The following is an 11,620-nucleotide window of genomic DNA, read 5'->3' on the forward strand; positions in this document are numbered from 1 at the left end:
GCAATTCCACTTCTGAATATATACCAAACAAATCTGAAGGCAGTAATTTGAAGAGACATTATTTGTACATTCATGTTCATAGTAGCATTATTTACAATAGCCAAAAGGTAGAAGCAAACCAAGAGTCTATCAATGGATGGATTGATAAACAAAATGTGGTATATAAATAACAATGGAATAATATTTAACTTTAAAAAAAGAAGAAAATTCTGACATAAGGTACAACACAGATGAACTTTTAGGATATTATGCGAAGTGCAATAAGCAAGTTAGAAAAGAACAAATACTGTGTAATTTCACTTGTGGCATATTTAGAGGAGAGAAATTCACAGAAACAGAAAGTAGAATGTGGGAGGCCGAGGCGTGCGGATTGTTTGAGCTCAGGAGTTCAAAACCAGCCTGAGCAAGAGCGAGACCTCATATCTACTAAACAAATAGAAAGAAATTAGTTGCACAACTGAAAATATGTAGAAAAAATTAGCTGGGCATGGTGGCGCATGCCTGTAGTCCCAGCTACTTGGGAGGCTGAGGCAGTAGGATTACTTGAGTCCAGGAGTTTGAGGTTGCTGTGAGCTAGGCTGATGCCATGGCACTCTAGCCCGGGCAATAGAGTGAGATTCTGTCTCAAAAAAAGAAAAGTAGAAGGGTGGTTGCCAGGGGCTAGATAGAAGTTGATTAGTGGGTACAGAGTTTCAGTTTTATAAGATGAAAAGTGTACTGTGGATAGATGGTGGTAATGGTAACACAAGAACAATGTGAATAGACTTAATGCTGTTAAACTATACACTTAAAAATGATTGATGGCAAATTTTATGTTATCTGTATTTTATCATAATTTTTATTAATATATTTTTAGATACTAAGGGGTACAAATGTTTTTATTTTTATTACATGGATACCTTGTATAAAACTTAAGTCAGGGCTTTTGGTGTGCCCATCACCAGAATAGTGTTCATTGTACCCTATAGGTAAGGTTTTATCCCTCACCTGCCCTCCCAGGCTCCCTTCTTCTTGGTTTTCAATGTCTTTTATATCTCTTTGTGACCATGAGTACCCAGCATTTAGCTCCCACTTATTAGTGAGAACATATGGCGTTTGGTTTTCCATTCCTGAGATACTTCACTTACGATAATGATCTCCAGTTCCATCCAAGTTGCTGCAAATGACATTATTTCATTTCTTTCTATGGCTGAGTAGTAGTCCACGGTGTATATATATAATATTTTCCTTATTCGCTCATTAATTCATGGACACTTAGGTTGATTTCACATCTTTGCAATTGTGAATTGTGCTGTGATAAATATTCAAGTGCAGGTGTTTTTTGATAAAATGACTTCTTTTCCTTTGGGTAGCGACTCAGCAGTAGGACTGCTGGATCAAATGGTAGGTCCACATTTATTTCTTTGATGAATCTCCATACTATTTTCCATAAAGGATGTACTAATATTCAGTCCCACAAACAGTATATAAGCATTTCTTTCTGCATCCATACCAGCATCTATCATTTTCTGACATTTTTAATAATGGCCATTCTGATAGAGGTAAGGTGGTATCTCAATTGTAGTTTTAATTTGCATTTCCCTGATGACTCATGATGTTCAGCATTTTTTTTCATATGTTTGTTGGCCATTTGTCTATCTTCTTTTGAAAAACTTCTGTTCATATATTTTGCCCACTTTTTCATGGGGTTGTTTTGTTTTTTCTTGCTGATTCTTTTGAGTTCTTTGTAGATTCTGGATATTAATCCTTTGTTGGATATATAGTTTGTGAATATCTTCTCCAATTACGTAGGTTGTCTATTAATTTTATTGATTATCCCTACTGTTGTGCAGAATATTTCTGATCTAATTAAGTCCCATTTATTTATTTTTCTTGTTGCTATATTTGCCTTTGGAGTCTTAGTCATAAATTCTTTGCCTGGGCCAATGTCTACAAGAGTTTTTCTTATGTTTTTTCTAGAATTTTTATGGTTTCATAACTTACATTTAAGTCTTTTATTCATCTTGAATTAATTTTTGCACATGGTGAGAGATAGGGTCCTGCTTCATTCTTCTGTATGTGGCTATCCAGTATTCCCAGTACCTTTTGTTGACTATGGTTTCCTTTCCCCAGTGTATGTTCTTGTCTGCTTTGTCAAAGATTGCTTGATCATAGCTATTTGGTTTTATTTCTGGGGTCTTTATTTTTGTTCCATTGGTCTATATCTCTACTTTTATACCTTTCTCTTCTATTTCTGGTCAATATGTCTACTGGTCTATCCATTTTGTTTATGTTTTCAAAGAACCAACTTTTTGTTTCATCAATCCTTTGTATTATTGTTTTGCTTTCCATTTCATTTAGTTCTGCTCTGAGCTTTGCTATTTTTTTTTCTTCTGCTGACTTTGGGTTCAGTTTGTTCTTCTTTTTCTAGTTCCTTGATATGTGACATTAGGTTGTTTATTTGTGATCTTTCTGTCTTTCTGATGTAGGCATTCAAGGCTATGAATTTCCCGAGGGCTGCTTTTGCTGTATCCCATAGATTTTGAGAGCTTGTGTTACTTTTGTCATTTATTTTGAGAAATCTTTTGATTTCCATCTTAATTCATCATTGACACAAGGATCATTCAGCATCAGGTTGTTTAATTTCTATGGCTTTGTGTACATTGGAGAGTTTGCCTTGGAATTTATTTTTAGCTTTATCCCACTGTGGTCTGAGAAAATACATGGTATGATTTTGACGTTTATGAATTTTCTGAGACTTGTTTTGTGTCCTAATATATGATCAATCTTGGAAAATGTCCCATGTGCTTATGAGAAGAAGGTATATTCAGTAGTTTTTGGGTAGAATGCTCTGTAAATGTCTGTTAGGTCCATTTGATTTAGAGTCTGGTTTAGGTCCTGTGTTTATTTATTTTTCTGCTTTGATGATTTGTGCAGCTCTGACAATGTCGAAGTCGGGTGTTGAAGTACCTGGCAATTACAGTGCTACTATTTATTTCTTCGCTAGCTCTAGTAAAATTTGCTCTGGGAGCTGCTGTGTTAGGTACATATATATTTAGGATTGTTATGCCTTCTTCTTGTATTGCTGCCATTACCATTATATAATGACCCTCTTTGTCTTTCTTTACTTTTGTTGATTTAAAGTCAATTATCTCTGATATGAGAATGGCTACGCATGCTCTCTTTTTCTTTGCATTTACGTGGAGTACTTTTTCCATCCTTTCACATTGAGTGTGCATGCGTCCAAATGTGCATGCATCCTTGTGGTTTTTTGTGTTTCCTGGAGACAGCAAATATTTGGGTTGTGTTTTTTCATCCATTCAGCCACCTATGTCTTTAGAGTGGCACATTTAAACTGTTAACATTAAGAGATAGAATTGATATGTAGGATGCTATTCTGTTCATCATGTTGGGTAGTATCTTGTTGCTTCATTTTCCCTCTTGTGAAATTGTTTATAAGAGTTGTGAGCTTTAGCTTTTGTGGATAATTTTACACTGGTGAGTATTTATTGCTCTGATTTCATGTACAATGCTGTTTTGAGTATTTCCTGCAGGGCAAGTCTAGTCATGACAAATTCCTTCAGTGTTTATTTGTCTGGAAAAAACTTAATTTCTCCATCATATGTGAAACTTATTTTTGCAAGATACAGGATTCTAGGCTGGCAGTTGTTCTCTTTAAGAAGATTGAAGATGGGGCCCCAATCCCTCTGGCTTGTAAGGTTTCCACAAAGAAGTCTGCTGTTAGCCTGATGGGTTTTCCTTTGCAGGTCAGTTGTTGCTTATGCTTAGATGCTTGCAGAATTTTCTCCTTCATTTTGACTTTGACCAGGTTGATTACTATGTGTCTTGGAGATGTCCTATTTGCTATGAATCTCCCCAGTGTTTGATGTCCATCTTGTATCTCTATGTCTGAATGTCTGGTGATACCAGGGAAGCTTTCCTCAATAATTCCTCCAAATAGGTTTTCCATGCTTTTAGGTCTGTCTTCTTCTCCCTCCAGGATACATATAATTTGAATGTTAGTTCACTTCACATAGTCCCATGTCTCTCTCAGAGAGGCATCTCTGGGTTTGATCCTGGCTAATAAATTTTCTTCTTTTTCATTTTCGTGTTCTGCTTTGAAATTTCCCTTTGTGAAATCCCCAGCAAGCTCTGGAACTTCTTCCTCTGAACTACACCTGAGCTGTGGCCATTCTCCTCTCTCCTTTATGTGAAACCCTTCCTTCTCTCTGAGATGCTCTGGCAGGCGATGTCTCTAGTCAGCCACCTGGCCCTCTCTCCCACACACTTTTTTTTAAAGTTTTTTTAGTTGTTGTCTTAGAGTTGGTAATATAAATTTACAACTAATCCAAGCCCACTTTCGGGTAACACTATACTGTTTCATAGGTAGTGTAAGTACTTTATAATAACAAAATATTCCTAATTCTCCTTCTATCCTTTGTCTCATTGCTGTCATTTATTTCACATATATATAAGTATATATATGTATATGTACACACACATATAAACATACATAATCAATTAAATTGTCACTGTTATTATTTCAAACCAACTTTTATCTGTTTGATTTATTAAGAATAAGAAAAATAAAGGGTTTTATTTTACTTTCATTTACTCATTTTCTATGATATTCCTTTCTTTATGTAGATCTGAGTTTCTGACTTTTATCACTTTCTCTCTCTCTGAAGAACTTCTTGTGACCTTTCTTACAAGGCACATCTACTGGCAACAAATTCCCTCAATTTTTTCTTGTCTAAGAAAGTCTTTATTTCTCTTTCACTTGTGAGAGATAATTTCACAGGGTACAGAATTCTAAGTTGGTGTATTTTTTTTCTCAAAACTTTAAATATTTTGCTCCACTCTCTTCTTACTTACATGGTTTCTGAGAAGTCATATGTAATTTTTATTTTTGCCCTCAATGGGCAAAGTATGTTTTTCCCCTGGCTTCTTTCAAGAATTTTTTCTTTATCTTTGGTATTTTGAAGTTTAAATATGATGTGCCTTCCTGTAGTTTGGGGGCATTTATCCTGCTTCTTGTTCTCTGAACTTCCTAGGTCTGTGTTTTGGTGTCTGACATTAATGTGGGGAAGTTTTTAGTCACTATGGCTTCAAATATTGCATCTATTTCTTTTTCTCTTCATTCTTTTCCTGGTATTTGCATTACATGCATGTTACCCCTTTTGTAGTTATCCTACAATTCTTGAATATTCTGTTCCATTTATACTGTCTTTTTTTCTCCTTGCTTTTCAGTTTTGGAAGTTTCTTTGTCATATCCTTGAGCTCAGAGATTCTTTCCTCAGCTGTGCCCAGTCTATTAATGACCCTATTAAAGGCAGTATTCATTTCTTTTACAGCGTTTTTGATCTCTAGCATTTTTATTTTTTATTTTAGGGTGTCACTACATTGCCCAGGCTGGAGTGCAGTGATTATTCACAGGTACAATCATGGCACACTACAGCGTCAAACTCCTGGGCTCAAGCAGTCCTCTTGCCTCAAGCTCCCAAGTAGCTGGGATTACAGGTGTGCAGCACTGTGCATGGATCTCTAGCATTTTTAAATTCTTTCTCAAAATTTTCATCTCCCTGCTTACATTATCCATCTTTTCTTGCATGTCATCTATTTGTTTTCATTAAGTACATAGCATATTAATCACAGTTTTTCAAATTTCTGGTCTTATAATTTCAACGTTCCTGCCCTATCTGTCTCTGGTTTTCATGCCTGTTCAGTCTCTTCAAATTGGTTTGTTTTTTTTTTTGCATTTTAGTATGCCTTCTAATTTTTTTTTGAAAGGTGAATATGATGTACTGGGTAAAAGGAACTTCAATAAATAGGCCTTTAGCACACACCTGTAGTACCAGCTACTGGGGGGCTGAGGTGGAAGGATCACTTGAGCCCAGGAGTTTGAGGTTGCAGTGAGCTATGGTGATGCCATTGCACTCTAGTCTGGGCAACAGAGAGAGACACTGTCTTAAAAAAATAGGTCTTTAGTAATATAGTAGTTAGTCAGGTGTCAGGGAAGGGAAGTTCTATACTCCTATAACTAGGTCTCAGTCTTTGGTGAGCCTGTGCCCCTAAACTGTGAACTTCACTAGTGCTTCTCAGTTATTTTTTCCCCCTTAGGTGGGGCAGGATAGCTATAATAGGCTGGAGTTGAGTATTCCCCTTCTCCCAGATAGGTTAGGCTTTGATAATAACCAAGCAGGTTAGGCTCTGGTAAAATATAGTTGACCCTTGAAAAAGGGAGGAATTAAGAACATTGATCCCTGCACAGTTGAAAGTCCACATATAACTTTTGACTTCCCCAAAACTTGACTACTAATAGCCTACTGTTGACCAGAAGCCTTACCAATAATATAAACAGTTGATTAACATATATTTTGTATGTTGTATTACATACTGTATTCTTACGATAAAATAAACTACAGAAAAGAAATTGTTATTAAAAATCATAAGGAAGAGAAAGTGAAAGTGGATCATCATAAAGGTCTTCATCCCTGTCTTCTTCACACTGAGGAGGAGGAGGAGGAAGAGGAGGGGTTCATCTTGGTGTATCAGGGGTGGCAGAGAGGGAAGAGGTGGTGGAGATGAAAGGGGAGGCAGGAGAGGCAGGCACACTTGGTGTAACTTTATGGAAACACGTCGTGATTTCTCTGGAACTTTTTGCTTTTTTATTTCTCTAAAAACCTTTTTATAGGTACCAATCCTTCTTCCACCACTTGCTTTAGTTTCATTGTCCATATCATAGAAGGGTCCATGTTGTAAAAGAAGTCAAAATCCGTCTTGAATAATCAGAACCCTACTGCTGGATTGTCTAATGTCAATTTGATTTCTGTCACTGCTTAGTTTATGTCTTCTTCCTTATCATTTGGCACTGGTTTGGAAGCATTCATCTCTATCAAGTCATCTTCTGTTTATTCCTCTGGTTTGGTGTCTGTTAGCTCTTCAATTTTTCTAAGATCCATATCTTGAAACTCTTCAGCCCCTATACACCTTTTTGCCATATCCACAAACGCTTGCATGATTTTCTTGATTGGCTCTGTTGTAAATCCTGTGAAGTCATGTGCAACATCTGCATACAGTTTTCTTCAGCAGGAATTTATTGCTCTGGTCTTGATGGCTTTTACGGCTTTTCTATAACAATGATGACATCTTCAATGGTGTAATCCTTCCAGACTTTCATGATGTTCTATCATGAAAGTTCTCTTCCATTCGGTTCTCTTCCATAATGTTGACAGTTCTTTCCATGGAGCACCATGTGTAATAGCCTTAAAGGTCCTTATGACATCTCATCTAGAGATAGTGAGTTTGAGAGCAAGAAGACCACTTTGATGCCTGTAGTGTTGAACTCATGGGGTTCTGGGTGGCCAGAGGCATTGTCCAATAGCAAAAGAACTTTAAAAGGCAGTCCCTTTCTGGCAAGGTGCTTCCTGACTTTTGGTACAAAGTATCTATGAAACCAACCCAGAAAAAGGGTTCTTGTTGTTCAGGCCTTCTTGTTGTACAACTAAAAGACTGGCAGCTGGTGTTTATCTTTTCCCTTCAAGGCTTCAGGGTTAGCAACTTTATAGATGATGGCAGTCCTGATCATAAGCCTGACTGCATTTGCACCAAACAGTAGAGTTAGCCTTTCTCTTCCTGCCTTAAATCCTGGTGCTCACTTCTCTTTCTTACTAATAAATATCCATTGTGGCATTTTTTCCCCCCAGAATAGGGCACTTTTTTTCTGCCTTAAAAACCTGTTCAGGCAGATGTCCTTTCTCCTCAATGATTTTCTTAATGGTGTCTAGGAACTCATCTGCTGCCTCTCGGTCAGCAGAAGCTGCTTCTCCGTTATCTTGACATTTTAAAACCAAATGTCTTTCTAAAATTATCAAACCATCTTTTGCTGGCATTAAATTCTCCAGCTTTAGATTCTTCACCTTCCTTTTGCTTTATGTTTTCATATAACAACTTCACTTTGTCTCAAATAATAATAGAGTCTATGGGTATACCTTTCTTATAGCAATTCTGCACCCACAAAAAAAATTGCATTTTCAATATGAGATAAAAAGGTATTTCCCAAAAAGTGTAAGGTTTTTGTGCCTACTTGCATAGCTGCAGTGACAGCTTCACCAATTTTCTTTTCATTTTATACATTAGTCTATACTGAATTTATTTATCTTGACATGTTGGGCAACTGCAGCTGCTCATCTCAATCTATGGTACATATCAAGCAATTCAACTTTGTCTTGTAATGGTGTGACTGTTCCCTGCTTCTTGGGAGCACTTCTAGCATCACTAGTGGCACTTCGTATGGGTCTTGTGGTGTTATTCAAGGTTTACAATACTGCACTAAACATGATGAAAACTACATGACAACCATGAGAGGTCACTTTTTACTGAGACAAATTTTACTGGAGAGACAAACTGCTCACACAGAGATTATTAGCATCACACAGCATTTTAAGCAGATATTCACAATGCTTGGGCTCACCACAATAAGCAACAGGAGGTGGCCACAAATTATCGCAGTAGTACAATATTATTGCAGTTAATTTTATGCACTTAATGATTTAATAGTGCATATTTATGTTTGTTTACATTTCTCTCAACTGTGAATGGCATCATGCACAATCTGTGTTTTGATACATTTTAACTTTTTATAATAGATTTGTGTATATCTTATGGTAGTAAATGATAAAATAAACTAGTATCTGTATATATTTTACACATTAATACATATTTAACTTTTTGTTAATTTATTCTATATTTCTAGGCTACGCAGTTTGTCTGCAAGTTTTTTCAAATTGTTGCAAATCTCCAAAAAATTTTCCAATATATTAATTTTAAAAATCCACATATAAGTAGACCTGTGCAGATCAAACTCATGTTGTTCAAGGTCAACTGTAGTTTCTTCTGAGGGCTGACCTTATTAAGAAAAACAGAGTGCTCTTGTGTGTTTCAGAAGCAGGATGGGATTTTTCTCTGATATTCACTGTGAGGCAGAGCTGGTAGTGCTCCTGGAGGTAAAACTCACACAAGTGTGCTTCCTCCCCGCTCCATAGCTGAGCCCCCTGGAGTTTTTAACTCTCAGGCTGGACCACATAGAGCCTCCAACAACTCATACATTATAGTTCTGGTTTTCCTATCCAGATAGTGGTTCCCAAGAAGGTTTCTGCTCATGAGTTTCTGCTCTGGAAAGTTATTATTATCTGTATCTGCCTGCCTCTCCAGTTCTGGGGGCAGCTGTTTGTCCTGTGACGTCACTTATCTGGAAGATCTAAGAAAAATTGTTGATTCTTCAGTTTGTTCAGCTTTTTACTTATTGTTAGCATGGAGTCCTTACTTCCAAGCTCCTTACATGCAGGACTGGAAACCGAAAAGTCCCTCCACCAGGTTTTCTTTCATCAAATCCTTACGTCTAGTTAACTGGAAGAAAATTTTGTAATATTTTAAGCCAAGGGATAGAAATGGAGAAGAAATTTCTGCCAGCAGGATGTAGCAATGAACTCACCAGGCTCTAAGTAGTAGGGAGCGATGGAAAAACAGGAAGAAGGGAAGGGTGGAGGAGGTGAAGGGCAGGCGAGTTATGAGTGGCAGTTTGCAGACTGTAGCCCTAGGAGTGTGTTTGAGAATAAAGGTACTTAGATTGAATTTAGAGAATAAAAGAAAACTGAGATCTCATTGGAGTCTTTGTAAGGGGTCTATATTACTTTTTCTTGCTGAGATGGATGGTTGGAAAAAATCTACATTGGGATCCGCACAAAAGAAATGCTGATGTTTTTGTGTGTGTGTATGGTGGAGCTGAAGTGTTAAGACAGAAGCATCTGACAGGCAGTGGGACCTGAAATAGAGTGATGTTTGTAACCCTAGTGTCTAAGACAGCTCCTGCCACTAAATGGCTGATCAATAAATATTTGTTGAATGAGTGTGTGGGTAATAGAGTTTATTTAACATGTTCTGAAAAGTACCTTTAATAAACAGTTAAAAAAATAATTTGACAAAAATAAATAGTGGCCTCCATCTTTTATCTATGTAAGATTCTTTAATGAAAATGCAAAAAGTAAGCAACCAAAGGTAACTGGGTAGAAAGCAGAACCTTAACTGCTGTACCATATAGGAATGCATTGTACCAACAGTCTTATTCACCATTCTTCGAAATCAATACTGAATTTGGTTTAGTTCCTCAATCTTATTCCACTCCCTTCCTTTCACTCTCCTCCTCCTGCCCATATTCCTCCTCTTTCCTCTTCTCCTTTCTCTTCTCTTCCTTCCCTCTTTCCATCTCCCTACTTCTGCCCCTTTTCTTCATCTCTCCCCTCCCCTTCTTTATATGTTCTTTCCTCTTCTTACTTCTTGCTGCTTGGCACTTTGAAGGAACTACTAGCAGTTTCTCATGAAGCTTGAGTGAGGTAGTGAGTGAGGCAGTGAGAATGGATAGAGAAATACAGCTGGTGAGTAGCTGTAGGCTAGATTTTGAAGGTTCTTGTGTTGATATATATTTTCCTTAAGTTATGGAAGTGTTTTAAAGCAGAGAAATAGCCTGCTCTGATTTGTGCTTTATATAAGATCATTCAAGCAGCTGGTAGGGAAGATGGATGGTTTAGAGGAGGAGGGAAGACAGACCATCGGCAGCAGGGAGACAGCAAATTTTTATAAAAGAGAGGTTTAAAGGGAGCAATTTGGCAGCTGAAGCCTGAAGGTAGTAGGTTAAATGCTGCCTTTATAAAGCAAGCATGTATTAATTACATGGAATGTTTTTGTGGGTGAGATGACTGATGATTATCCTATGCACTCCTAACCCCTATGGAGCTGCCTCTACAGAAAAGTCACTTAGGAGGCTGTTAACTAAAAAAAAAAAATTAATGAGGTTTATACTTTGGAAAAAAGAGAGCTTTATTCCTCATAAAGGCTCATACTTGTTGGGCAGCCACTTAAACATGCTGTGAAGCAGAGCCTTGGCTAGAAGCCAGGCACACGTGCTTCAAAGGACAGACAAAAGAAACAAGATTTTATACTGAGTGGGGGTAGTCAAATATACACATTCAATATAGGGGGAGTCATGAATATTTATGAAAAAGGGAAATCATGTGCATTTGGAATTGTGATTTATCTCTCCCATCCCTTTATGGCTGGGAGCTCAGTTTTAAGGTGTTTCTGGGGTCCCCTTGGCCGAGAGGGGTCCATTCAGTTACCAGAGGGCTAAGGATTTTATTTTAGTTCACAAAGCTATTGTAATTATCCAGGCCAGAGTTTATGACAGCAGAAACAAAAACAGCAGCAGTAAGACGAAGAGAGGACAGATTGTAGAAAACAGACCAATCATGACCTGGTCTCATTGACTTGTATGAAGGGGCAGTGAAGGTAAAATGACTTTCTGGTTTGGGACTCAGGGTCTTTTACCAAACAGGGAAAGCTAGAATAGGAGCTCAATTGCGCGTAGGTGATGGGACAGAGACAGGAGATTAGCGAGTGATAGGGCTAAGGATCACTAATGGGAATAGAATAATTTTTTCTTGAGGCAAGACAGTTGTGGGGAGGACAAGGGCCTCAAGTGGGAAGTGTGGGAACAGACAGTACCGTTTCCGTGCAATTTCCCTTCCTTTCTTTTCTTATGAAAGTAATATATGTACATGGTTATATATAAGTAATAAATATATTA

Source organism: Propithecus coquereli, unplaced genomic scaffold (assembly GCF_000956105.1).
Source record: "Propithecus coquereli isolate 6110/MARCELLA unplaced genomic scaffold, Pcoq_1.0 Scaffold762, whole genome shotgun sequence".
Taxonomy (NCBI): domain Eukaryota; kingdom Metazoa; phylum Chordata; class Mammalia; order Primates; family Indriidae; genus Propithecus; species Propithecus coquereli.